Below are 26,519 nucleotides of genomic sequence, written 5' to 3' on the forward strand. Positions count from 1 at the left end.
TTGGTGCACTCACACACAAAACAAGCAGTTCAATTTCTTTGTGAAAAAAGAACATTTGGGGACTCCAGAAAGATTGTTGGAGGTGGTGGTGGTGATCACAGGTGGTTGGGATTAGTAAGAGGCTGATTGGCTGTGTAAGTCAACTCACCAACTACTGGAGCATACTGAGCAGTTGCCTGGAGGACTAATCTGTTCTGCAACATCTTGCTTGGAGGGCACTGACAATCCAAGCATGGCTTTGGAAGAACCAAAACGAATTTGATAGTGCCAGAAAGGTTATTGGAGGTTGTGGTGATGATCATACGTGGTGGGCAAACATTAAAACAGTTGTAGTTTCTTTGAAAAAAGGGGTTGCCAGTTTCAATGTGTTTGAGGCAAACCATACCACATTTTAGAACCAAAGGCCAAACATAGAAGATGAAGAGGAATTTGCCATAGAAATGTTTCACAGTTCACTGTAGAAATAGTAACTGCTGCAATTACTGGGGATGTACACGTCTATGGTAGTAGAATAGTACAATGTAATTCAATAGCCACATGCTGTTTATCCACCACTGCTACAATACAAGCATTTAAAGTCAAGTTATGTGGGTTGCTATTGGTGTAGCTTTTCAGTTTAGATGAGTTTCAGTTTGGGTTAGCTGTGTTTGCCAATTCAGGGCAGCCAGTCCAAACCTCAACATCCCTAAGATCATAGTGTGATAAGGCTAGTTCTCTGGTCTTGTCAGGAGGGGAGGCGAGAGCATCACCCTTACCCCTTCTCTTTGTGCCAACCGGTGTGTCAACAGTATCCCTGTATTTCCCACCATACCTCAGAGACAGCATGCTCACCGGGCCAGCAGGAAGACAAGCTGAGTAGTGGTACTCCGAGGCACAATTGACCCACCCGCATCTACTGAGAAAGAGAGGAAGGATTCCCATCGATGTGTCAGAGCGTGCCAAACCAGAGGCATCATCCCAGTCTCATCGCTGCCAGCTGATTCAAGCAAAAAGCCCACAGGGGAGAAATGAGCAGGGCTAGCAGCCCTTTTAAAGATTCCCACACAATTACACTAACCTAGAGGTGGCATAATCCATCTTATGTGTTAGGAACTAGTGGCCAATCAACATGGGGGACAATGTAAGTAGGAAACATGAAACAGGATGTCTGTGTTATCTGGTTGAGGTCAACAGTGGAGTGGAGGTGGACCAAGAGACCAGCAGAGGCAGGAAGAAGAAGCAGAATGTGGAGACAGTTATTAAAGGTGAGGTACGGGTGTAGTGAGTGCAAGGGATGTTTCAGTGTGAAGAAAGGCTAGTGTAAAGAGTGTGTGTGAAGCAAATGCCAACAGGATTAAAGGAGGGTGAAGTTGCAGTTCGAGGAGGGAGATGCAGAGTGGAGAAGGAGCAGTAGAGTGGAGGAGGGGGATGCATGTGGAGTAGGGGGAGTAGTAGTAGTGGAAGGAGATGAACAGTAGTATTAGTGAGAGGGGGCGTAAGTGTTGTGTTAGTGGAAGTAGGAGAAGTAGTAGTAGAGTGAGAGGAGTATGAATTAACATCAAAGAGTAGAGCTAAGAGGAATGCAGAGTGAAACATCAGAGTGACAGAAAGTTGGTAGGATGGACCTGAGTAGGAAGAGACAGAGTAGAAGGGTAAGGCAAGGGTGATTGTGATAGGTCTTGAGTGGATTCAACAGTGATTGCAGGCTCTGTTATCAACTCCCCATCAAACATTATGTGGGGCTATAGTAGGGATAGCTAGAGAGTCATTGAGGGAGTCAGTGAGTGGGAAAACCACCCTAGCATATGATCCAGAACTGAGAGAGTATTGGTTATCAATCTATAGCACTAACCAGGGGTTACGGATGACTGTGCTAGGTTGGGCATCCCAATGGAGATGAGAGAGGGGGCCAACCCTAGTGTCAAGCCTTCTAAAGCCCCTGGATATGCCTGTACCATGGACCAAACAAACTGTCTGCCTTTCATCATTGTTGTAACAAGAACAGTCCATAACACCTGTGATATTGGTAGAAAGGAAGGGTAGCCAAAGGGGAGGCGAGCTGTGGGAGACCTGGGAGACATGAAGTTGTGTTTTTTTTGGATGAGGTCAGAGGAGGCATACAAGAAATCAGACAGAGAAAGGATGGTGAAGAGGAGCATGAAGGAGAATTATGTAGGTGGTGTGTGAGGTGAGGTATTGGTTGGTGAGAGGAAATGGTACTGAAAATGAATGTGCATGTATGCGAGTGGAGTGGTAGAACAGATTAGGGTGTGAAGGAGGTAGTGATTGGGGAAGTGAAAGGAGAGTTAATGTAAGAGAAGTTGTGGGACAAGTAGCAGTGGGGTGGACAGAGTAGAGTGGTAGCAGTAGTGACAGTATGTGGTGATGGGAGAATAGAAGGGGTGTGGAGAAAGGAGAGGATACATAGTGTGGAGAGGAGAGATTAGTACTATTTTGGAGAGGCAAGAGTATTAGTGGTTTGGAAAGAGGACAGTAAATGTAGTGTGGATTGGGCAAAAGGAATTGTGGTAAAATCAGTAAGTGGAGGTAAGCAGTAAGGATTGAGAGGGAAAGAGGACCATTTGAGGGGCCATAGATGCAGTGTGAAAGAGAGAGAGAAGGGGCTGTGGGTGGAGTAGGAGGCTGGAGTGTAGAAAGAGCAGGGGAAGAGTGGTAGAGAATGGAGTTTTAGAGCACAGAAGGACCATAGAAGTGGAAAATCTGAGTATCTGAAAGGCACAACCCCTAAGTCATTCATGTGGGTAAAAACATGGGATAGAAAGCACTAGAAATGTATTTGTATGTCTCTACTGTCTCAGAAAAATAAAGACACAGCCTGGATATTTGCATATCTTCTTTTCTAAACAAACATGACCTGTTGGGAACCACCAAGTAATCCAGGTGCACTCCAATAGGGGATCGCCCCTTAATTACTTCAAAATATGATCACTTCAAACAATAACAGTATGATTAGGTTGACAAAGGATAATGTTGTGATTTTTGTAGGTAACATTAAATATATAGACTGAAATAAAATGACTGCTATTTAGCCTATGAAGAAGAATACATTCTGATATCTGAAATGTTTCGGCAACACTGTAAAGTCATGAACCAACAGATTATGCTGTCAGAACCTTGGTGTTAAACAGAGTTTATTGAAGAAGCTGAACTTTAAGAGGAACTGCTCCTAAATATATGTATGTGATTGGGGAAGGTGGAACTTGTCAAACACATCCCAGTGCCAATGCTGTAGTTGGTTCAGAAGAGCTGTTGTACCGAGTCAATGGGTAGACGAGATCTTCCTAACAGTTTTTGACCCCGGGATCAAGGTACACTCCAAATAAGCTGCCTCTGCTGCTGAATCCCTCAGGCTCCTTAATGTAATCCTACGCCAAAGGGTATGGTGACAGAGGGGGGCTGTCTTAATGCCCTCCCAGTACTTTAAGAGGAACTCCTTGATCATCATGGGCATTCTTTCTCCCCCTGATCCCTGCTGTACAGACTCTCCTATTGTCACCTGCTTTACTTGTTCTACACTTAACCCCTGCTATAGTGGTTGTGCCAATGGCTCAGACACTTCACCTGCCTCTGTTTTAGCATAATTTCCACCATCACCTTCAGTAGCATCCTTATCACCACAACTAATTCCAATCAAAGTCTTCCACTTCATCACCTGCTGGAGGAGGCAGATTGTCTGTGTGCCTAAGTCCAAGAATGTTCATGAACTCTGCCTCTGCCTCTACCTCTTCAGATTCTAAGTAGGAGAGGAGATCTATGTCCACTTGTTTTTCCAGATATCTGTAGTCATCCAGCAGAGACAGCACCAGATCTGCTTCCTCCCCTTGCATGCTGTCATTTTATCCAAAAGAAGATTCCCTAATCAAAATAAAAGTAATGTATTCTTTCTACAGCAAAATAAAATGTAGGTAAGTTTTCAAATTCAAATCAGAACACAAAATGAAAGGATTCCCTAACAAACAAAATAATGTCTTCCTAAATAAACTGGCAATGTGCCTGGATCACAAAGTAAGAAAACTAAATTAAAGTTTTCCTTTAAAAAAAAAAACTTTTTTAAATCACAAATAACAGACACAGTTCTTTCTAACACCTGGTGTGGATAGGCCCAGTGGGCCTCCCCAAAACAAACTTGATCCATAAAGGAATCAGGAAGTTGCTATTTACGTATTCTCTGAAACATATTTTCTGCTTCTGCTTGCATTAATTCACATAACCATATTTGAATCTGGTGTCATTATGATGGTCTTGCCTAAAGGCTTGCTGAAGGCCTGAATCTTCATACAGCCTCCCTGATCTTGTCCAAATCGGCAAGAGGAATTCGAATGTTGTGTGTCAAAATTCTTAACACAAATTCAGTGACTGAGTCTGCAGGTGTTCTTGGGGGCAGGGGTTTACTGAGATTTGCCTAGGTTTACTGGTAACACAAAATTCCTCGTAATATTATCAGGAAGTAAGGAAATGCCAACACTGAGGCTGAGGAATATGAAGAATTGGATGGATGGAATTTACTTATTTATTTATTTTGGCATTTGTAAAGCACACTAAGCCCATGGGCATCAAGGTGCTGTAATTGTGTTCCAAATCAACCCTAAACAGAGGTATTGGTGTACAACACCAACAGAAATGCATGGTACTCTTTATTTTTGATGGCATCATCTGTCACCTCACAGACTCCATCTGTAGTGGTAAGCAAGCTTTCCATTCTTAAAGACTCTCTGCTGATCTTGGAACCTCATGTCCCACAGGTGGTAAAGTCCTGCTTCTTCCAACTGACGAGCCTAGCACATCTTCTGATGTTTCTTTCTTTCAGTGTATGTCTGGGCATGCTAGAGAACATGTAACCCATTTGAATCAAGTACAGAATGATGCAGCAGGGCACTTGTTGAGACCTAAAAATCTCAAACAAGTGTCTCCTGGCTTGGAATGCCTGTAATGGCTCCTTGTTCAGAATAGATTAAAATTAAAAGCTATGTGATGGTCCATAAAGCCATCTTCAGACCAAGATCCATGCTCATTACAGACTGTTTTACTTGTATAATCACAGCAGGCTGCTCAGATATAACTCTTAATCAGCATCACGGAAGCACCCGCAAGCACTGTTGACTAGCCCGAGATGCTGAGTGCATTTCCTCGTATGCCGCGATAAAAGATACGAGCAGGAGGAAGTCTTCAGAAGCAACACAAACGTTGCCTGAAGTGAGCATCACTGATTACGCCCCCAGGCCTGCCTGGCCACTCCCTATATTTACCCATGGTACAGCGCACCAGCGCGCGTACCACGGAAGCACCCGCAAGCACTGTTGAATGGCCCGAGACGCTGAGTTGTTTGCTCGTATGCCGCGATAAAAGATACGAGCAGGAGGAAGTCTTTAGAAGCAACACGAACGTTGCCTGAAGGTGAATGCTAGTGAACAATGCCCTCTGGTGGAGGCTATTGACTTTGTTCACCCTGTGGACTTGATACTTTCATGGATGCCTGTAACTTGATATATGCACTTTTACAGATGCCTGTAACTTGATACATGCCCGTCACCAAACTATCACACTCACATGCTACTTTTTTTCTTTTTGCCTCAACAGTGAGCGTCACTGATTCCGCCCCCAGGCCTGCCTGCCACTCCCCATATTTACCCATGGTACAGTGCACCAGCGCGCGCACCACGGAAGCACCCGCAAGCACTGTTGACTGTTCACTGTGAACAGTGCGCAGGGCGCTATATTGACCACCTCTTTCCTCTGCTTATTTGATCAAGCAAGGCGCCAATAGAGAGCACTCGCAGAGACATAAGTTGCGATGCTGGTGCCTTGTTCGGTAAGATCTTCTAGACAGATTTAGCGCGATTTCTATCGCTCTTTTCTTCTTTAGGCTGTTGTAATTTCACAACCTTTTAGAAAGGGTTTTTGTAATACTCCCTGATTACTCCATCTTTCCTGTGTAGATCTCTCTAGTTACTTACTCGTGACAGATATGAAAGGTAAGAAAGGGAAAGCTGGGAACATGATGAAAGATCCCCGTGCCGACTTTTTCACTGCAGTTTCGACACGACGAGCAAGCCTAGCGCGCGCAGCGGCACTCCTGCTCCCTCCACCATGCGTGGAGGAGGAGGAACTGCTGCTGTGTGCTCAGGAATGTTCAAATCAGTTAAAACTAAATGAGGACCCAGAATCTAATGATATGCAATCGAATGAATGTTCACAATCCCTTTATGCCGAAGATCTGGCAATTCATACCCAGAAAGAAACCTTGAAAGCCCTCTGGAACGATTTAGCAGTAACCCAGGGGGAAGCCGACTTGGCTAATCACTCATTTGAAGACATACCTTCTATCTTTAAGGTTGCTGACTCAGATACTTTTCAACAGGAAGAGGATCAGGTTTTAGCAAATAAGGGGAACAACGCGATTGTTGAAGGGATTGCTACTGATAACTCAAACAACACTAATCTGTGCACTTTGATGGGAATCTTTAATAGGCTAATCCTGGGTGAATTAAGAAAGCATACTGATTTACTGACGCAAATAAATACATCTGTACATCAGGTTCCAATGAAACTCAATGACATATTGTCAAAAAAAGTTAGTAAGACTCCTACTGTAACAAACTATGAAGGAACCGATATACCACAGGCTACTGACACAAGTAGCGTCAAGGAATCGGCAAAAGTCCCCTCTGCAGAGCCAATCATGATAGAAGACTCGCTGATTGAGGTTGACACGCTTAAACCTGAATTAAATGGGAAAAACAAGTTGGGAATCACAATGGGAAATCAAACTCCTACTCTCCTTACAATGACAGTACCAAAAGTAAATATAACTAAAAAAGAAAGAAAAAACAACAGGCGCAATTTAGAAACCAAAATCAAAAGAAAAATCTTTGCAAAACGTCTCGGAAGTACTTAAGAGACGTGAATTTTAAAAACATGATTGACGAGGACTGTCATGTTTTGGTTGGCAATTATGACACAAATAAAGAGACGGCCTACTCTTTAGCAAAGGAAATGTCAGGATCAAAAGACGGTTCCGAATTAGCAAAATCTCCAATGCAAGAAGGTTATATTGAAGCAAAAAAATCGATTTCTGATACCATGAAAAATAAATTGGAAATAGTGGATATTGCCTTGCAGTTGTCCTCTTTAAAAACTGGTCTAGTTGATATTTTTGAGATCTTTAAAGTGAACGCTGCAGGTATATGTAATGAAAGAAAAGGAAAAACTGCTGAAACAATCGATAAAGAACCTAATCCCAATAATTTAGGAGATGATGCTAATTTTACAACTGGTAGGGTAAAACCATCTTTTTACCCTGCTTCCACTTTGAATACAAAAGTAGATCAATCAATCCCGAACATCCCCGGGGCGATACCCTGCCCTCGGTAAGGAATGGTAGTAAAAACAACTCCAACACTAGCCATTTGATCCCTGAGCAATGTAGCAAAGCATCTGCAACCCTATCAGACGAATGTATAGGCGAGGCTGATTTGATTAAAGCTCAGATCGATGACCTGACGGCCACTGCCGAACAAGGTTCTGGTACTGTGTGGTATAAGGAAGAATGTGTGAAGCAGGGGAATGTTATGGGTGTTGATTCTGATCTCCTGGTCAAACAAGATGAAATCGCTTCTATTGTTAAAAAAATATTACAAGATCAACTTAATAACAGGAAACATTCTAATTATGGACAAGTATCCAATGAGGCCGTAAGGCAAATCCAAAAGGCATATGAAAATGTAGAACTGGCGAATGACAGACAGGACTTAAAGAAACCAGCATTGAGCGAGTTACCCAGTATAATTCTGACTACGCTATTTACTGAAGGCACACAAATCTCGCTGAACCGCCCTTATATTCTCTCGTTATTTGCCACGATTCCTTCGTTATCACTTGTTTCATCTCAAGACATTACTCTGGTAGATTTCTTCCATAAGCATAGGTTGGACTATGTGCGCTTAGTAATCCCCTCACCTCTTGTTAGAGATGTCCTGCTGAAAGAAGCTGAAAATCTGCAGTGTAAAGGCTTTGATATCTACCCATATGCACAAACTGATCCAAAAAAAAGACACAATCGATATCTCATTAATTGCGAGTTAATGATATTAATGATTCCATCAGAGCTGATGACAGGGAAGGGTTTGGCACCGATAAACAAGAATGGAGAGGGCTTACATTAGCGCTTAAGGATGCTATTTCGTCGCTCCAGGCATTGGCCAAACGACTTTAGCCCTATCAGTAAAACCCTTGTTGCCTCTTGGAATTCTAGAGGCCATGCGCATCTGACAAGTAATATTGAAGTTACAGATATCTTGTCATCTTTTGACTTGATTTTTTTTTTTGCAAGAAACATGGGCCATACCTGCCCTTAGTTGGGAAGGATATGATATCTGGCAACTACCTGCTCCCAAAGGCCCCAAAGGGAGGCCCATGGGTGGCTTGCTAATGGCATGCAAACATACTTTGGAACCAAAAAACATTGAGATATGGTCACACTTGAAATACTTCTTTGCATTCATATGTACCTTGAAACTCGGACGCAACATTATTGATATATGTATTATAAATATATACTGGAACCCCCTAAAACACACTGAACTGCAGCTGACGAAAGAATTAGCTGAAGTAATGGCAAAAATTGATGATTGGAGGATGTTAAAAATCAACAGGCTGGTTATGATGGCTGGTGACCTTAATGCAGACTGCGACATAGACACTACTGAAATTGACTCTCTAATGTGTGGCTTGAATGCTGCTACAAAATTACATAGAGCTCCAACTAGTAATTCAAAGTTGAGAGGTGCAATTTGGATGAACTTTCTTGAAGTTATGGGGCTGGTGAAGTTACCAAATTATGTCCACACATGGAACGCTAGAGGTAGTAGCTCTATATTAGACTACGTCTTTGTGTCTCATGGTTTGGATAAATACATATCCGACCTGACGGTTAAAGAAATGTCAACCAGTGATCATAACCTCCTGTCAAGTTATATAACACATGCCAACGACACAGAACAAAATGCAACCTATAAACCAGGCCTGATTGGAAATCTGACGGGTACGCGGATACGTTGGTCTTACTCCAACACAAAAAATTTACATCGCTGCTCCTAAAGAATCATACAAATATGTCACATGAAGAAAGTCGATTTTATCTTGCTTCATCCTCTTTCACGAACTACATTAATGAAATTGTTACTCAGACATGTTGTGAGAAGAAAATTACAAAACAACCCTGCAACCATGCCCATGCTTTCAATATAGACATCTTAAACCACAAAAAACAGTTAAGACGAGATATTCGTAGTGCTGTCAATACAACAAGTATAGGTGCAGAAAGAGACAAGAAACTAAAAGGTCTGAAACAGCAATATAAAAATTGGCTAATTTCAAATAGAATAGCAAGAGATCAAATGGATGGTGAAAAAATGCTTACTGCCATCAAAGGTAAAGATATCTCAAACTGCTGGCTGATGATTAATGGGACTCAACTAACCCAAAAAGAGATACTGCTGTCTCTGATCAGCGAACGAAGTTGGAAGGACCATTTTGCCAAGATGTATCATGGCGAATATGACAAAGATACGCCTCTTCTGGTAAAAAATTCCAAGTGGAACCTGAACATCTCCCCTAACAATATTACTAGAATTATTGTTAAATCCAAAAAATCGGCTGTACCAGGACCCAATAACTTATCCAATCAAACTTTAGAAATTGATGCTCAGTTATGGGGGAATATCTTACATGTGTTGTTTAAAGACATCCTCACAACGAAGCTTACACCGTATTCTTGGAGACTGGCTATCTTGATCCCAATTTATAAGCACGGTCCTAGAACTTCACCTGAAAGTTATAGGCCAATCGCTATTTCTGATCCAGACTACAAGATCTTTACCTCTATTATTCTTGAAGAACTTGAAGTCTGGATTGCTAACAATGATACAATAAATGGTAAACAAATAGGTTTTAGAAAAAATGTTGGAACGGACTGTGGAGGGCTAATTTTGAAAAGTTTGCAATCAAAAACATTGAAGAAGCCAGGCTATGTGATATTTGTGGCCTCAATGGATCTTTCAAAAGCTTTTGATCTTGTGAATAGACCGACTCTATGGTCTATTCTAAGAGATCTATTGATTCCTAGACATCCACTTGAGATGATCATTGATTTATACTCAGACACAAAGATCAAAGTCAGACATATCTCAGCAGGCAGACTGTCCTCTGAAATACCTATCCCTAATGGTTTAAGAAAAGGTAGCAAGTTAGCCGCCATTTTATTTAATCTATATGTTTCTAAAGCTGATGAAGCCATCTCGGGTAAGGGCTTAGTACCACCTAAATTGGGAGAAACCGCAATTGAATGGGTTGCTTATGCAGACAACTTCTTACTGCTTGATCGTACAAAAATTGGTTTGCAAAAATTGATAAATGAATTTGTCGTCTTTATTACTGGTCTACACTTAAAAATCAATGCAGCTAAAACAATTATTTTAAGAATGGGTAAGCCAAAGAAAAGACAAACTTTGCTTACTTGGTATTGCGAAGGTAAACGTTTAAAAAGCCAAACTGCTCTGAAATATTTAGGATATCACTTTGCCGCTAATAGTGCGCCGGTAATGATTAAAAGGCAGCTAGAAGTGAAAGCTGAAATCATACGACAACAGATGGTGAAAATTGATGCCAAGTATGGCAGATTTACAGCGATACCTTTGAAACGCTTTTACAATATTTCCGGAATCCCCAAACTCATATATGGTTTAGAATTTTATGAACTCGAGAGTAGGGATTTTATGAAAAAATTAGAAATGGATATGTGGAAAGGTGTCCTGTTTTTTATCCCTAAATGTATACCAATCCAAGCCATTAGATACGAGTTTGGGCTACAATCCCTTGAATCGATCATCTTATGGAGAAAAATGATGCTGTGGAGGAAATGTTTGATAAATAACCTCTCATCTCTTTACACGATTGCAGCTAAAGACCAATCCAACTTTTATTGCTCGCACTTAAAAATGGTAACTGAAAAAATGTTGTTGAATGCAGGGATTACGGTGGAAATGCTGGTAAAGAAACCTTTGAAAGTAAAATTTATACTTCAATGTAATGACTGGCAAGTGACTTTAGATAGTGTCCAACAATCCAAAATAGTTAACTAGATACACTCTCTCTGGAAATTCCACCCTGTTCTGGAAAACTATCTGGAGAAATCTCTTCTCGGAACTTTAGAAATTCATTCATGAGGTTCCGCTTTGATACCTTAAAAACAAATTAGATCCTAAAAAGATGGAATCTCCATAATGCTGAATGGGGGTGGTGTAGACACTGTAAGAAAGAAGGTACCGAAGAAACCTTGAAACATATATTATTGCTATGTCCAGTGCTTTTAAAGCAAAGAATTCTATACTTTGAGCTATTTGTAACACACTTGTATGCTGTTGACACGGAAATGTTATGGCATCAAATTAGGCATAATACTTCTACAGTCCTAAAATTGAGAATAATGGCATTTTTAAAAAAATGTTGTGACTTATCCTGAATGACTTATATGAATGCTTTGTGCAACTTGTAACACACTTGTATGCTGTTGACACGGTAATGCTATGGCACCAATTTAAGCTTAATACCTCTAGAGCCGTAAAATAGGGAATTATGGTAATCTTGAAAAATTCTGTGATTTATTCTGAATGATTAATATGATCTTTTCCCGTTTTTTTGGCTGATTGGATCGATAAGAAACAATGATATGATATGATATGATCGTTTATTTATATAGCCCCTATACACAATGTTTTTCAAAGCGCTTCAAGGAGGCAGGGGACATAGGAAAATGCAGTTGCATTCAGTAAAAGTCCTTGAAACAATACAGAATGTGAAAAAAAAACTATCGTAATAGATCTGTCGACATTTCTGATAGTGCAAGTGCATAGAACAAGTAAGGTAAGAGGTAATGGAAAGGAAGGAGAACAAAGCAAGCAGTAACATTACTATGTCTGACGACAATTTACGCAGTGCAGGTGGTAACATGAGGTGGGGTGGGAGGGAAGGGGGCAAGGGGAGGAGGGGGAAGGAGAACAAGGCACGCTACTGATCAAAAACATCGGAGACAAATTTATAAAGCAGGGGAGGGGGAGGAGGGAGAAAACAAGGGGGGAGGAGGGGAGACAGACAAGCTGCTATCGAGAGTCACGGGACAGATGATAGGAGTAAGTGCTAGGAGGGGCACATAGACACTCAGGGGGTCCAGGGGGGCACACAGACACTCACGGGGGGGCAGGGAGGCACACAGACACTCACGGGGGGAAAGGGGGGCACACAGACACTCACAGGGGGGCAGGGGGGCACACAGACACTCATGGGGGGGCAGGAGGGCACATAGACATTCCGGGGGGGCAGGGGGGCACACAGACACTCACGGGGGGCAGGGGGGCACACAGACACTCACGGAGGGGCAGGGGGGCACACAGACACTGACACTCACGGGGGCAGGGGGGCACACAGACACTCACGGAGGGTGGCAGGGGGGCACACAGACACTCACGGGGGGCGGGCGAACCGGCGTACCGCGGTGGACAGCGGTAGACAGGGCCTTAGTTGATGGCCTTTGGTGTGTGGCTGGCTCCCGCCTCCCGGTTTCAGCCATTTGCTTAAGGGCCAAAGGCTACCAATGGGAAGGGGGGGGGGAGCTGGCCAAAGGAGTAGGAAGAAAACAATTGCATTTTCCGGCAAGAATGACAAAGCGGCCATCTTGAAGGGCCTCAAATCATACTGGTAGTTGGCAGGGCAAATGATATACAGTAAACAATGCCGGGTAGAAAAGGCGCGGAGCGCAACATGCTGCATAAAGAATCCAGAATTACAGAGACACGATGCGATTCGTGCAATTACCAGCAAACATCAAGGTCGAACGTCGCCGCACTCGAAAAATTTCCACAAAGTCAATGTTTTGCAAATTTCTATTGAAAATTTAGGAATTTTATTGTTGCTTAGATTAAGCTCGAATGAATTGCGATTGAACCTGATCTTCTTAATTATGGTATCCTTTTTGATGTATTATGGTATTATGGTATAAATGGTTTTATACGATTTGCTACTTTTATACTGTTCTTAATAAGTTTTTTTTTCTATGAATTGTGATTGATGAAAATTCTATGAAATGTTATATTTATGATGAACTATGAACTATTTTGTAAAGGTTTAAACAAACCACAAACAAATAAATAAATAATAACTCTTAATGAATTGTGGGAGTTCTTTCTTGTATCGAGTAGATGAAATTCCTTGGCACTCCCCCTGAGAGAATAAACTGACATTTCCCATTATGAAAAATAAGAAACTTGAGACATGGTTCTTCAGTGCAAATTAAAATTGTACTTCTGAGGCATGTTCTGCTTAGATACTATGACAGCAGTATTATGTAATTGGAATAGATGTTGCACTTAATAAAGTGTTTACATGGGTATGAAGGTCTTGCTGAAGTAGACAGGAGGAATTATAAATGGTTCACATCCCACACTTCACAAGGTACCGGCTCTTGACCTGTTTTCAATACTTGCCCATGTGAAAACACATTGATGCTGTGAGGTATGAAAAGTGAATATGTGCAAGCTAATATATGCAAAATGAAGCATTGGGCTTCATTCTAAGTTTGCCGGTCCGGAAACAACAGACTTGGTAAACTTACCGGCCCCATTGTTTCCAGACCGGCAATCTACAGGTTTGCCGGTCGAAGCCGCTGTGCTGACAGGTCTGACCCTGCCGGGCACAGCGGTCACTCCAGGCAAAGCCATCACGGAAGCACTGGCACCGTTAACAAAAGTGCCGGTGCTTCTGTTTGCCCATTCCCATAGAGTCCTACAGGACTCTATGGGAATGGGGATTAAAGAAATGGCCGTCGCCAGACTTCCCAGCCACCAGACTTGGAATAGCCTGGTGGCACCGGGAAGTTAGGCGCTGGTCATTTTTGATGGGTCCAGCGGCAACCCACCGGTAGCACCGCCACAGTTACTGCCAGACCCGTAATGAGGCCCATTGTGTGATAAAGTCGAATTACGACCATTTCATCCATTACCACTTCCACCTGAAAATGCATCAGGCTTAGGGATCCAAACCCCAGTGCAGATTCTGCAGTGTCTTTCAGGGATTCCCATTTCCCCACTTCCCCATTTTGCGGATACACTAGCACATTCAGACATACCCCTTAGTCAAGAGGTGTAGATTATTGAAGGGAAAAATCAAACCTATGCCACCCTCATCAGAAGCAGCATGTGTAAAGGAGAACAGTTGTCTCCCTCCACTCTCGCGGAAACATTTAAAGAGAGAAATACTTCCTTACCCCTCCCCAAAGGAAATACAACATTTTCACATGTGCAAACTTACTAGATGTTTGCATGTCCATTGTGACGGCCTTTTTTACATGAGAATCTCACAAAACAAACTTTTGTGCAGTAGGACAGTCAGGAGGCAAGGCAGAAGCAGAACTAACAATCAACATCTGCAGTGCTTGGAAACCAATTGAAAGAATTCCAAGATGATAAAAAGTATTTTAAATACTTCCTTAACCTGGCTTGGAATTGGAACATTATTCAACAATGAATTCAAAGGTTTGCCTCAGACAATGTGAGAACTGTGAGTGCTTTGTAACTGAGCCTAAGAAACACAGATTGAGTATTTTGGACTTGGAGCTGAGGAGGGGAGTTTGCTGAGGTAGTCAGAGAGCACCAAAGGAGGGGAAGCCATTTTGCTCAGAAGGAGGGTGTGCTATAGTGACGAGTAGAAGAGCCCCTCCCCCCAGACTCAAGAAGTGGGGTGTGTTCCAGTAAGAGAGAGAGGAGTCCCTGAAACCAAGAAGTGAGGTATGCTCGAGTGAGGGAGAGAAGAGCCTCCCTGAACTTTCAACACAGGATCTGCTCAAGTGAGAAGAGGAGTCCCCTGAACCCCAGAAGAGCTTTGTTCTCCAGTGAGGGAGAGAAGAGTCCCACTGAAGCCCAGAAGTTGGGTCTGCACCATTGATGTGGAAAGGAGCCCCCCTGAGTCACAAAAGAGGAGGGTGCTTCAGTGAGGGAGAAAGGAAGCTCTCTTGACTCCAAAAATTGAGTTTGTAATATTAAAAAGACCATGCCCCCTGATCCTCAGAAGATGGATATGTTCCTGTGAGGAAGAGGTGAGCCCATGATTCCTAAGACGAGAGGTGGGCTCCAGTGAGAAGATAAGATCCCCTTGAGACCAAAAGAAAGGAACAGCTGACGCATGTTAATGGAGGGGAGAGAAGTAGAAAGAGAGTAACTTTGGCTCAAGAAGAAATCAGATGGATGAGGACAGGTGTAGCAGAAGCATAGAGCCCTGTTAACATGAGGGATGCGCTACTGTGAAGAGAAAAAGAGTGAGCAGGGCACTATATCCATAGATGCGGACTAGTGAGCAGTGCACAATACACCTGGGTATGGATAAGTAAGCAGAACACTATATCCCTATGTGTGAACTAGTGAGCTGGGCTCTATATACATTTGAATGGAAGAGGGAGCAGGGCACCATATCATTCAGTAAAGACAACGGGAAGGAGAACCCCAGGGAAGAGGGGGGGCTCTTGGGAATGCTTGACAAAAGTAGGAAGCCCGAAATATCAAAAGAGGTGAAGAGGCATTCAGATCCCCTGAGGAAGTGATTAAGATGTAATGCTAAAGTGATCAAAACATGAAACCTTCCTACCTGGAACTTTCTGAAGGCCTTTGTTGTATTGTCCTTCATTTATAATCCTAAATTCAAGTACTAAGCCTCCTAAGCATATTTAATTTATAGCAACCCTGTGCACATTTTGATGCAATTATCTTATGGTTTACTTTTATTGAATGAAACCCTTTAAAAGTATTCTAGTGTCAGATGATTTGTGATCACTCTGCCATCTGACATATGGTCTCATCCGGGGGATCGCAGAACCTTATACACAGGTTGGCCTATACCCCCCAGATATTTGTCTTTTAATGCTAGAGATCAGGATAGGGCCACCCATCATTCATGTCCCTCGCACTTAAAACTTGAGTGATGTTCCCCACATCCAATGCTAGGTCGGCCTTTGCGAATACTGTGTTGGAAAAACAAAATAGAATATATAGATTCATTTTTCACCCCCTGACCCATCAGTCTCACATCCAAACCAATGCAATTGTCTTATCTTTAACTTTTGTTTAATAAAACACTTTAAAAGTATTCTGGTGGCAGATGTTGTGTGTACATTTGTTCATCTGACATATGGCGGCATTGGTGTGATCACAGAACCTGATACAAAGGTCAGCCCATGACTCCCCAAATGATTTTTTCTTTTAATACCAGAGATCAGGATAGGGCCACCCATATTTTATATGCCTTGCGCTGAAAACTTAAATGAGGTTCCCTACACCCAATGCTGGTAGCCTTGAGAATAATGTGCAGGGAGAGAAACTTAGAATACACGCATTCATCTCTCACCTCCTGGCCCTCAGTCCCACATCCCAACCCATAGGTCACTCAAGAAGAACTGTTACGACATATGCAGTGCTCATGAAAAGGGAGAGAAGATTTTTGTGGAAAGTGATCTGCAACCCAACTGATCAAGAAAAAGAATGGTCTCAAGAAGGAAACCTCCAGGTATTTATATGGGCCCTCTAATTAGACACAAAGAAAATGTCAGGTACCAGTGACCATAAATTGTCAGAACATAATTAGCAAGTTAAGGATTTTTGGGTGAACAACATTCTTTTGGCTTCCCAAGTCCAGCTCCGGAAACTAGGGTGGGTAAAACCAAAGTACCGAACACCTGCATTCATGGTTGTAGGGAATATTATTAAACAGCCAAAGTGATAGTAGAGAAGGAAGAAATGATCATGCGGTAAGGGCTAAAGCATTCCCAGGGTTACCTGAATACCTGCTCTTAGGAACAGACTTCCCTGAATCAATCCAGTGGCTTGATTATGCATGCTTAAAAAGTATTGGAAGAGGAGAAACCCTGACTAAAAACAAAACCAGGATTCAGGAAAAATCTCTGACACAGGTAGTGCAGGTATTTAGTCAACCTACTCAGAAACCAAAGAAAGGTACGCCCCACAAATACAGTTTAAACCTCTAAGGTAAGAAATATTAGGAGGTGCCAGAGGAAAATGATGTGCCTATGTGATAAAGTCTCAGTACAAACATTGTATCCAGTCCACTTGTCCGCTTAAGAGTGGGACCAACTGTACTATCCCTGAACTATCCTCAAACCCCCTGAGTCAGCAACTGATTAGAAACTACCAGCTCCCAAAGCCACAGGGTATTCAAGACTACATTTCCCAAGATGCATCAGGTTTAGAAATTCAAAACCCGAAGGGGATTCCGTTTTGTTTTTCTGGTAATCAGGGAAAGATACTCTACTGGTAAATAGTAGCCCATGCAGAGATACCCATTAGTCAACAGGTGCAGATCCTCAAATGGAAATACTTAACTTAAGCAAGTGTCGACCCAGCAGCAGGTTGTGTAAAGGAGAAGGGGTTTCTCCCTTCCCTGCAGTTGCTGCTATTAAAAAAATAAAGGACCACATTAGGAGTTCCCGGTCTGGAAAAAATGCTGATGAAAATGCCAGTAATTCCAGCACCAGCATTTTTCCCGGACCGGGAAGGACAATTTTGCCAGTGGGGACAGTGAACTACTGGTAGGCCTGACCTGCTGGGAGCCCAGGCACCTACAGATGAATAAGTGCTGCAATCACCAGGACCAGTACCACCAGTGAAAGTAATTCCAGCAATCCCAACCCATGGAGTCCTTTGGGATGCCATGGAATGGGAACTTACCGGTGTCTCTGCTGCCTGTAATATACCGGTAATACCAGGATATCGGACTCCTGGAGCAATAAGGCAGTTTTGTCAGTAAAACTGTAATGAGGGCCAAAGACTTCCTTCCCCAACCCCAAAAGAAAAACAATGTTTCCACATGCAGAAACTTAATAGCGATATGCCTGTTCATTGTGATGGCCCATGTTACACCAGAAACCCACAAAACAAACTACTGTGTAGTGGGAAAACTAGGAAGAAAGGCAAGAGTAGAGCAGCAAGCAAACAACTGTTCCAGCACATGAAAGCCAACTGAAAGAAATGCAAGATCGTGGAAAGCATTTTGAAGTCTTCCTTCCCTTTGGCTGGAATAGAGCAGTTAGTCAATCAATTTAAATATTTGATTCAGCTAATGCAAGAATGGTGAGGGCTTCATAACAGAGGGTAAAAAACACAGACAGAGGGCCTCATTACACGGATGGCGGTATTAGCACATGGACCAAGGTGCTATTACCGGCAGCGCCTTGGTGGAAAGGGGAATTACCGCCCCATTCCAAGGTTGGCGGGGCGGTAATTGCCCCTTTCACCACTGCCCTTTCCCATTCCCATTTTTGCCCCATAGGGCATAATGGGAATGGGGAAGGTGCTAATTACGGCACTGCAATTTTGCGGTGCCGTAATTAGCACCAAGGTCCCTTAGCGGGTTGGTTTTTAATGCCTGCAAAAAGCAGGCGTTAAAGCACCAACCCGCTAAGGGTCCTCGTAGTAAGGCGGTAATGGTTAACGGTCACCGTTACCATTAATGGTGACCGTTAACCATTACCGCCATCCGTGTAATGAGGCCCAGTGTCTTCTGGGCTGGAGGATGTGAAGATGAGATTGCTTATGAAGTGGGAAAGTAGCAGACCAGGGAGGCCCCTTGAGCCCAGAAGATCGGTGTGCTCCAGTGACTGGGAGAGGAGAGCTCTGCACCCCAGAAGATGGGTGTGCTCCAGTGACTGGGAGAGGAGTGCTCTGCACCCCAGAAGAGGGTGTGCTCCATTGAGGGGGAGAGGATTCACTTGAACCCCAGAAGAGTGGTATATTCCAGTGGGGTGGAGAAAAGCTCTCCTTACCCTCTATAGTGGGATCTGCTCCATGGAGGGGGAGAGGAGCCTCCCTCAACACCAGAAGATGGATGTGCTCCAATAAGGGGTAGAAGAGCCCCCCTGAAACCCAAAAGAGAAGTATGTGCAAGTGAGATGGAAAAGAGCCCCCACGAAACCTAGAAGAGGAGTTTGTTCCTGTGAGTAATAGGTGAGCCACTAACACACTACAAGAGGGGTGGGCTACAGTGAGGAGAGTCCCTTGAGAGCAAAACAAAGATTTCTGAGAACCTAGAAAAAGGAGGAGTAAGAGAAAAGAAAAGAGAGCAGGCTCTGACAGATAATAGGGCAGTGCCTGAAGTGCAGGCCCAACATTCTAGTGTGGGCCAGTTTTTTTGGTTCAAAGTGAGACCGTTTTTCTTGGCCAAAGTGGGCCAATTGGCTGAGTTACTTCAATTAGCAGATAATAGTTTTGACCAGTGCTACTTAACAAAAAAAAAAAAAAAAAAAAAAAATATATCAATCTGCAATACATTTTACAAAAGATTCCCTGTTGGTACCATTCAAAAAGCCTATCACAAAGAAACACATTGCCGTTTGTGACTGTGTGGCACTTTTTATTGGTTCCCAAGCCCTTGTCAGACCCAGAGTGAATTTAGCCCAAGAAGAGGGGAAGTATGGCAGAAGAAGAGAGCGCCATGAACCCAGAATAGGTCTGTGCTACAGTGAAGACTAATGTGCAGAGCACTTTATTGCTGGGTGAAGATCAGTAAGCAGGCACTATAACTTGGAGAGTGAGCAGGGCACTATATTCTTAGGTATAGACTAGTGAGAATGGCACATCTCGGGGTGTTGAAGACTGGGCAGGGCACAATAACCCTGAGTAACACCGAGAAGGAGCGCCTAAGGGAAGGGGAAGAGTGTTTGGGGAACGTGACAAAGGGAGGAAGCACCAAATGACAAGAGAGGTGGAGAGGTGTCATGGTCATCAAAAGATGTTATAAAGACTCAATGTTAACAGGAGGCCTTTCTATCTGGAACTTTCTAAATGCCTTTTTTTGTATCCTGCTCTTTGTTCTAATCCAAATACCATCCACGAATTGTATGTATTAAGTTTGTTTAATAAAGTCCTTTAAACTTGTTCTGGTGTTAGTGGTTGTGTGTTCCCTCAGCCTTGTAACAATTGCTATTAAAATATCACACAGTACTTGGTTTCTCACCTGTGCGAGACCTCATGCATGTACACGTATTTACCTGACATTACGGTGATGATTTTGAGAAAGCTAAAAACCTGTTTTGTGGCCTGTGACTTGCAATGCATTAGCTGCAAACCTTCCATAGTGTCACTGGTAATCTTAACATATCTCGAGTTTTAGCATGTTATTGAGTCTAATGTGAATCTATAATAGGTTTGCACGTAAGCCATGTAAATTAGCTCCTCGTCTGATTGCCTTACTTACCTGCAGTGGATGAGACACCGAATGAATCACAAAGACAGCTTTTAATCAGGTGGTCTAATCTTTGTGATAATCTCTTGAGTGACGAAAATCAGCTTTTTAAAAGTTGGTAATTCTGGGAAAAGCATTTTAGATACTGTTTGCACAATGTCTGCTCCTACTGAGTTTAGCAATTTTCACTTATAGCTGGACCAAACAGCTCTAAAAAGGTTTCTGAGTCATTCAGAGAAAACATCATGGCAGTCCATTTGTTGTGAATTGACCATTTGAGCAATTTGTGTTTCACAGCTGCCTAGTTTTGCAGAGACATTATTTTCTGGAAAAAAAAGAACACCTGTTTAGTGTAATTGATAAGAAGCCAAAAAAAGAACAGATATCGACTCATATCGCTGTTCCTGTTTCAAAATGAATCGAATGGACATGACATACTTCCTAGGTCTAAACTGAAATCATACAAGGGTGCTACTTAATTGATTGAACGAATGTTAAAATAAACGCATTTAAACAACTGTTTATCAACCCGTATTTCCATGAAAAATGCTTGTTCTTGATATCATCATGGCTATTGAATTCCCATATCGTCTCTTGTAGCCGAATTTGTTGAAACATGGAAAACTAGTGGCCACTTCACAACCATCTATGGGTTCCAAAAATGCTGCGCCACTTTTCCCATGCTCTCTTCTCCCACCTCAGTAATCTCACAAATCCCTCCAACCCAGTAATGGGACTTGAAAGGCATATCAGTGGAGGGATCCAGTGGCAAGGGGCCAGCAACAACACTCACCTTCAGTGTTCAAGAGTCATTCAGGTTCCTGAAACTTGAACCACTGACTCTATTTTTCTGGTGAGCTTTAGTTAGCTAACTAATCGTGTGAAGTCAGTGAGCACTTTTTCTGTGAGAAGTCTTTGTTGGGCTTGTAAGGAAGGCATGTTATCAAACAGTAAGACAGACACAAGTGATCACAGTTCAAGTGTGTTTATTGAACTTTAATTTGGTTTGAAAAACGCCTATCTAATCCTAACTCTAAAGATGGGAGCATGCTGCGACCATCAAATAATAAGTCGAGTCTGTCAAAATGAAAGGGCCTATACTAATAAACCTATTGCCAATCCTCACTTCTAAAAAACACAAATCAGCTATGGCAAGACAATTCCTAGACCAAGGAGGACAGTAGAGCTCGAAGACTTGTAAGGAGAATAAGGCCCCCGAAGTCTGGGAATGGGGCGGGGGGAGAGAGGCTTGGACAGGATCACCCGTGGTGGGCCAATTTTCAATTGCATATATCCATACTCCGGGATTTGTGGACATCAGTATATCAGGACTATCTGAAGGGAAATCAGCGTGACAGATCATCTCGTATTTAGATAAGTTTGTTTTCGTCTGTTCTAAGATGTGATTTCTTGTATGTTTATGCTGGAAAACTGAATAAACAGTTTGAAAAAAAACACAGTATTGCTCAATTACGTTTTAAGCTACTAGGGCTTATTCCTCAAAAACCTTGTGGTTGGTTTCTAATTTCATCATCTGACACAAAATAATGTGTATGTGGCATTGTTAATTCATATGCTCATTTTTAACGGCTGAATCAGCCTTATCTCCAACAAATGTTGCCATCATTTTGTCCAATCTTTTCTGATACGCACTAGACCAGGGTCGTCCAATTCCAGGACTCATGAGTAGGCAGTATGTCCTATTTTCAGGGTATCCCTCATTTACATACATGGGATGACGGATATCCTGAAAACCTGTCAGGTTTGCAGCCCTCTAGTCCTGGAGTTGGACAACCCTGCACTAGACATATTAGACTGAGATGCTCTTCAACATTTCACCAGTATATGACTCGCTGTCATTCAACAGTGGTCGAAGCCCCTTTACCTGAATGCCGTGACTATAAACAAGCACAGTTAGAGTAGGAGAGAGTAGCATACAAAACCGTTTGAAGCCTAAGGGTATTTGGGCACTCACCAGGCTCTGTAAAATTGACAGACGCAAGTTTCAGTACTCGTAATTGATGGGAAACCAGGGTTCTATCCTGGCAATACCCTCATTAAATGAGTTAACACCTCAATTAACCGGCCACCATGTTTTGATTTGCTCCTCCAATGCTATTTTGTCACAATGCACACTACTAGCTGTGTTGTATTTTGATTGTATCTATTGTTATTTATTTATTATACTTAGTTTTTAAGCGATACATTATAATGCAAAGCAATCCTGTATCTACTACCATAGACATGCCAGAAGTTTAATTTGTGATACCTTGATGAACAAATGTAATACATTCCCCAGACACAAGTGATCGAAGTGAGGGGGAGCGGATGGGAGCGGTGCTCCTCTACTTTTTTTTTTCTCACTTACCATTCCTATACTTTTATTTTAAAAAGAAACTGCTCCGGAGCGCTCCTTTTTAAAGTAAAAGTATAGGTACGGCGAATGGAGAAGTTGGCTGCACTGCACACTGTCTCATGCAGGCTGCTGCTGCCATAGACTGGCAGGCATAGCCTTGGCCCACGCCTGCACATTGAGCAGCAGTTCCGTTCATTTCAGCACATGCCCTCAGTGTGCGCAAGCGTGGGCCAAGCTGTGAGTGACCAGGCAGCCTCTCTTGTTGGACTCCAGTCCTAGGAGGATTTCTTTACCTACTGCTGCCGCTGCCAGCAGGTAGGCAATGAGGTGGTTGCAGGCGCCGTGGGTTGGGTTGGGAGAGAGGGACAGTTCAGTGCAGTCCCTCTCTCCTGAGTCCCCCCCGGCATATTTACTGCATAATCCGGAATGCGGGCGGGCAGGGAGTTAAGGGCCAGGGTCGGGACTCGGGAGACAGGGACGGTTCTTTGCCGTCCCTTTCTTCCGACCCCAGCCTATTTTGCAGGGAATGCGGGCGTTTTTGGGGGAGGCACCGCACCTTGGAAACCATGTCCTTTACACAATCGGCAATCAGAATCCCCATTGGGTATATTGCTCTAAACATCCTGCTCTGCTCCATACATTCTGTGTTTATGTTAATCCTTACAGTATACCGTAAGCACCAGTTTGTGATCAACTTGAATTGTGTCTGTGTGTCCTTTTAAAATTACAAAATACCAACGTTCTGGTTTCTTCATGTTTAGGTGGGTGTGTGGTTGCTTGTCTGAATGAGACAAGGGTCTGAACTTTTATTTTTAAATATTTATAAACCCATCCGAAGCACTGCAAAGATTCCACAAGGTTTAATGTTGGCTCGCTAAACTGACCACAACATTCGTCTTCTCCATCATGTGTGGAACTCTCTCCCAGTTCCCATTAATATTATTATGCTGGCCACACACACACGGAAGGATGAGCAGTTTGTCTGGCTTCCAGATACATGCCTTACTTGAGTTTCTGGGTACCCAAAGGGATCAAGGCAGTGGTGAAGCCAGAGATCAAAAGGGGGTTCTCCGAGGATAACCCTTATTTCCTGCAGGTGCTTGAGTGAATGTAGAGTGTTGATGTTCGCGGAACCTTTGAATTGAGGACATTTAAAATAGAAATCCTCCACGGCGCTGGGAGCTCCTCACACTGCCTGCCAGTGGGAACCAATGTTAATCCACTGGGTAGAACAGCGCTGGGAGCACCTCACCTTGCCCGCCAGTGGGAACCAATGTTAATCCACTGGGTAGAACAGCGCTGGGAGTGCCTCACACTGCCCGCCGGTGGGAACCAATGTTACTCCACTGAGGTTGAACAGCGCTGGGAGCGCCTCACACTGCCTGTCAGTGAGAACCAATGTTACTCCGCTGGGGCAGAACATTGCTGGGAGTGCCTCACACTGCATGCCATTGGGAACCAATGTTATTCCGCTGAGGTAGAACAACACTGGGAGCACCTCACACTGTCTGCCAGTGGGAACCAATGTTACTCCGCTGGGGTGGAACAGCGCTGGGAACGCCTCAAACTGCCCGCCAGTGGGAACCAATGTCACTCTGCTGGGCTAGAGGGGAGTTCAGACTCCATACTTTGAAAATCAGCATCCTCTAAGCATAGATCGGAAACCGGTGAGGGGGAAAGGGTGGCGGGGTGCTACTTAGGAAAAGTGAAGTGGGTTTGTGAGGAAAGAATGGGTATGAAAGTAAGTATTGGTAAAAGGAATTGGGGATGATGTTGTCAAAGTGTTCTAGTTCTAGTTCTAGTTATGTACTATGTTTGTGGAAAAGTGTTCATGTCTCCCATAATTAACAGAATTGCTCTAGGCATTTACAATGGGTTCCTATGGAGTCTGCCGACTTTTGGACATCCGACAAAATGGCACCCTACTTTCTGTACTTGTAGCCTGCTCCTGTATGTCCGAGTGTATGGTGGATTTTCACACTACACTTGCTTTTGTGTTGTTGCATCATTTTCTCTGCCAAGGGAAAGGCCTGTCCTTTTCACAGTTTAATTCCTAAGTACATTCCTTTTCCAGACGTCACCTCTGGGGGATTGCGGTGCACTGCACTTTTATTATTTCCATTTCCTTAGGTAGTGTAGTGTTATTGATGGTGGATTTTCACAATTCACTTGTTTTTGTTGCATCATTTTCTCTGCCAACTGTCCCAATGCTACCAGCCTTTCAGAGACACCACCCTGCTGTGTTTCCTGCGCATTTACCTATGGACCAGTCCACCTCAGTGTTGAGGCACATGCATTTTATATGCTTCTCAGAAATGGCCAAGCAGTGGGTGCTTCAGGGCTGAACTGAGGTACCTTGGTGGAGCTGTGGATTGTTTAGGTGCTGACATCACATGTGCATGGTTGAGAAGCATTACTAGAGTTGCGTTCTGTCTCACATTATGGGATGACGGCCCGCACTCCAGAAGGAAGTGAAGCACAGCGCTTCAACATTTCCATTCAGCAATAGGATGGCGCTACACGGGGTACAGTAAACACATTTTTTAAAAGTGCATGTTTCTGCATTAAAATAGTGTCCAGATTTCACAGAGCCAGGCTTTCTCTCAGTACTGCACTAACAGGATGCGCTGCAGGCTGGTCTTGAGGGTCATTGCTAGAGTTGTATGTTGTTCCCTTAGAGTATTAGCAGAGGCCCCGGTCTTGAGGGTCATTGCTAGAGTTGTATGTTGTTCCCTTAGAGTATTAGTAGAGGCCCCGGTAGGGCGAGATAGAAGTGGGCTGCTAGAGCTTTACATTGGCTCTGTTATGCATTAAGAAAGTTAACTAGCCTGTGAGGTGGATATGAGATGCGCTGCCAGGGCTGCATGCTGTTCCTGTATACTCATTATTTTACGAGCTGCTACTAATGGTCAGCTGCGATAATGGTGATTTCTTGGTGCTGTTTGCCTCTGCGCTTGATCAGCACACGGTGCAGTTAGAGCTTTGTGTTGTCTCTGTGCTGTAGCAATGTGTTCCGCAGGACACGGGACTGAGGTACATTGCTAAAGTTGTGTGCTGTTGAGGTGGTGCATTAACAGGGTCTGTGCCCTTACACCGTGGTGTAATAAGGAATTGAAAAGACCAGACAGGGGTGCAAGGTAAACACATATTATTAATGAAAGATAACAGGCACCTCTTCTGGCACCAAAATGGGCAGAAATGCAGTGTAGTTTTTAACCAGGAGACATTCAATCTAATCTTACATATTACTTACGCAAATGGCATGATCCTTGGCAGATCACTATATTTCAGTGTAAGTCAGTTCTCTCATCTGTCAAAACGGAAAGTTAATAAACCTGGTTAACACTCAAACATACATTGTGGTATCGTAGTATGAGTGTCAAGAAACTGTTAACCTTTGCAGAGAAAAGTCCTCATTTAGAAGGGAGTATGTACACAACGCTGCATCGAACAGCCAATAACTGAAATAACACTGACTTTCCAAATGTACTCATACATATATATTTATATATACGCTTAAACAGCTCAGGTCATTAAGTGCTGTCTGCTGAGACCTATCTGTGACCAATCTCTAGTCGCAGGGTTGGATTCCAGCAGGCAAACTCAGCTTTTCAACCTTCTAAGACCAATACCTTGGGTGCCATTAACGGGTCTAATAAAAATGCCTGCTGTTTACAATGCTACACAAAGGGAAACGCTATGTGCATCAAGCGCTACGCAAAAGCACATTCTTCTAATGTTACGTCCAAGATTTGTCAAGATTAATGCAAGTTAATGCAAGGTAGACATAGTCTCACCAGCCAGTCAGTGCACCAGAGATTCTAATATAGTGGACTAACTGTCATGGAACCAACATTGCATATTCTCCCCT

The sequence above is a fragment of the Ambystoma mexicanum genome, chromosome 5q, assembly GCF_040938575.1.
Source record: "Ambystoma mexicanum isolate Mex_15411 chromosome 5q, UKY_AmexF1_1, whole genome shotgun sequence".
NCBI lineage: Eukaryota > Metazoa > Chordata > Amphibia > Caudata > Ambystomatidae > Ambystoma > Ambystoma mexicanum.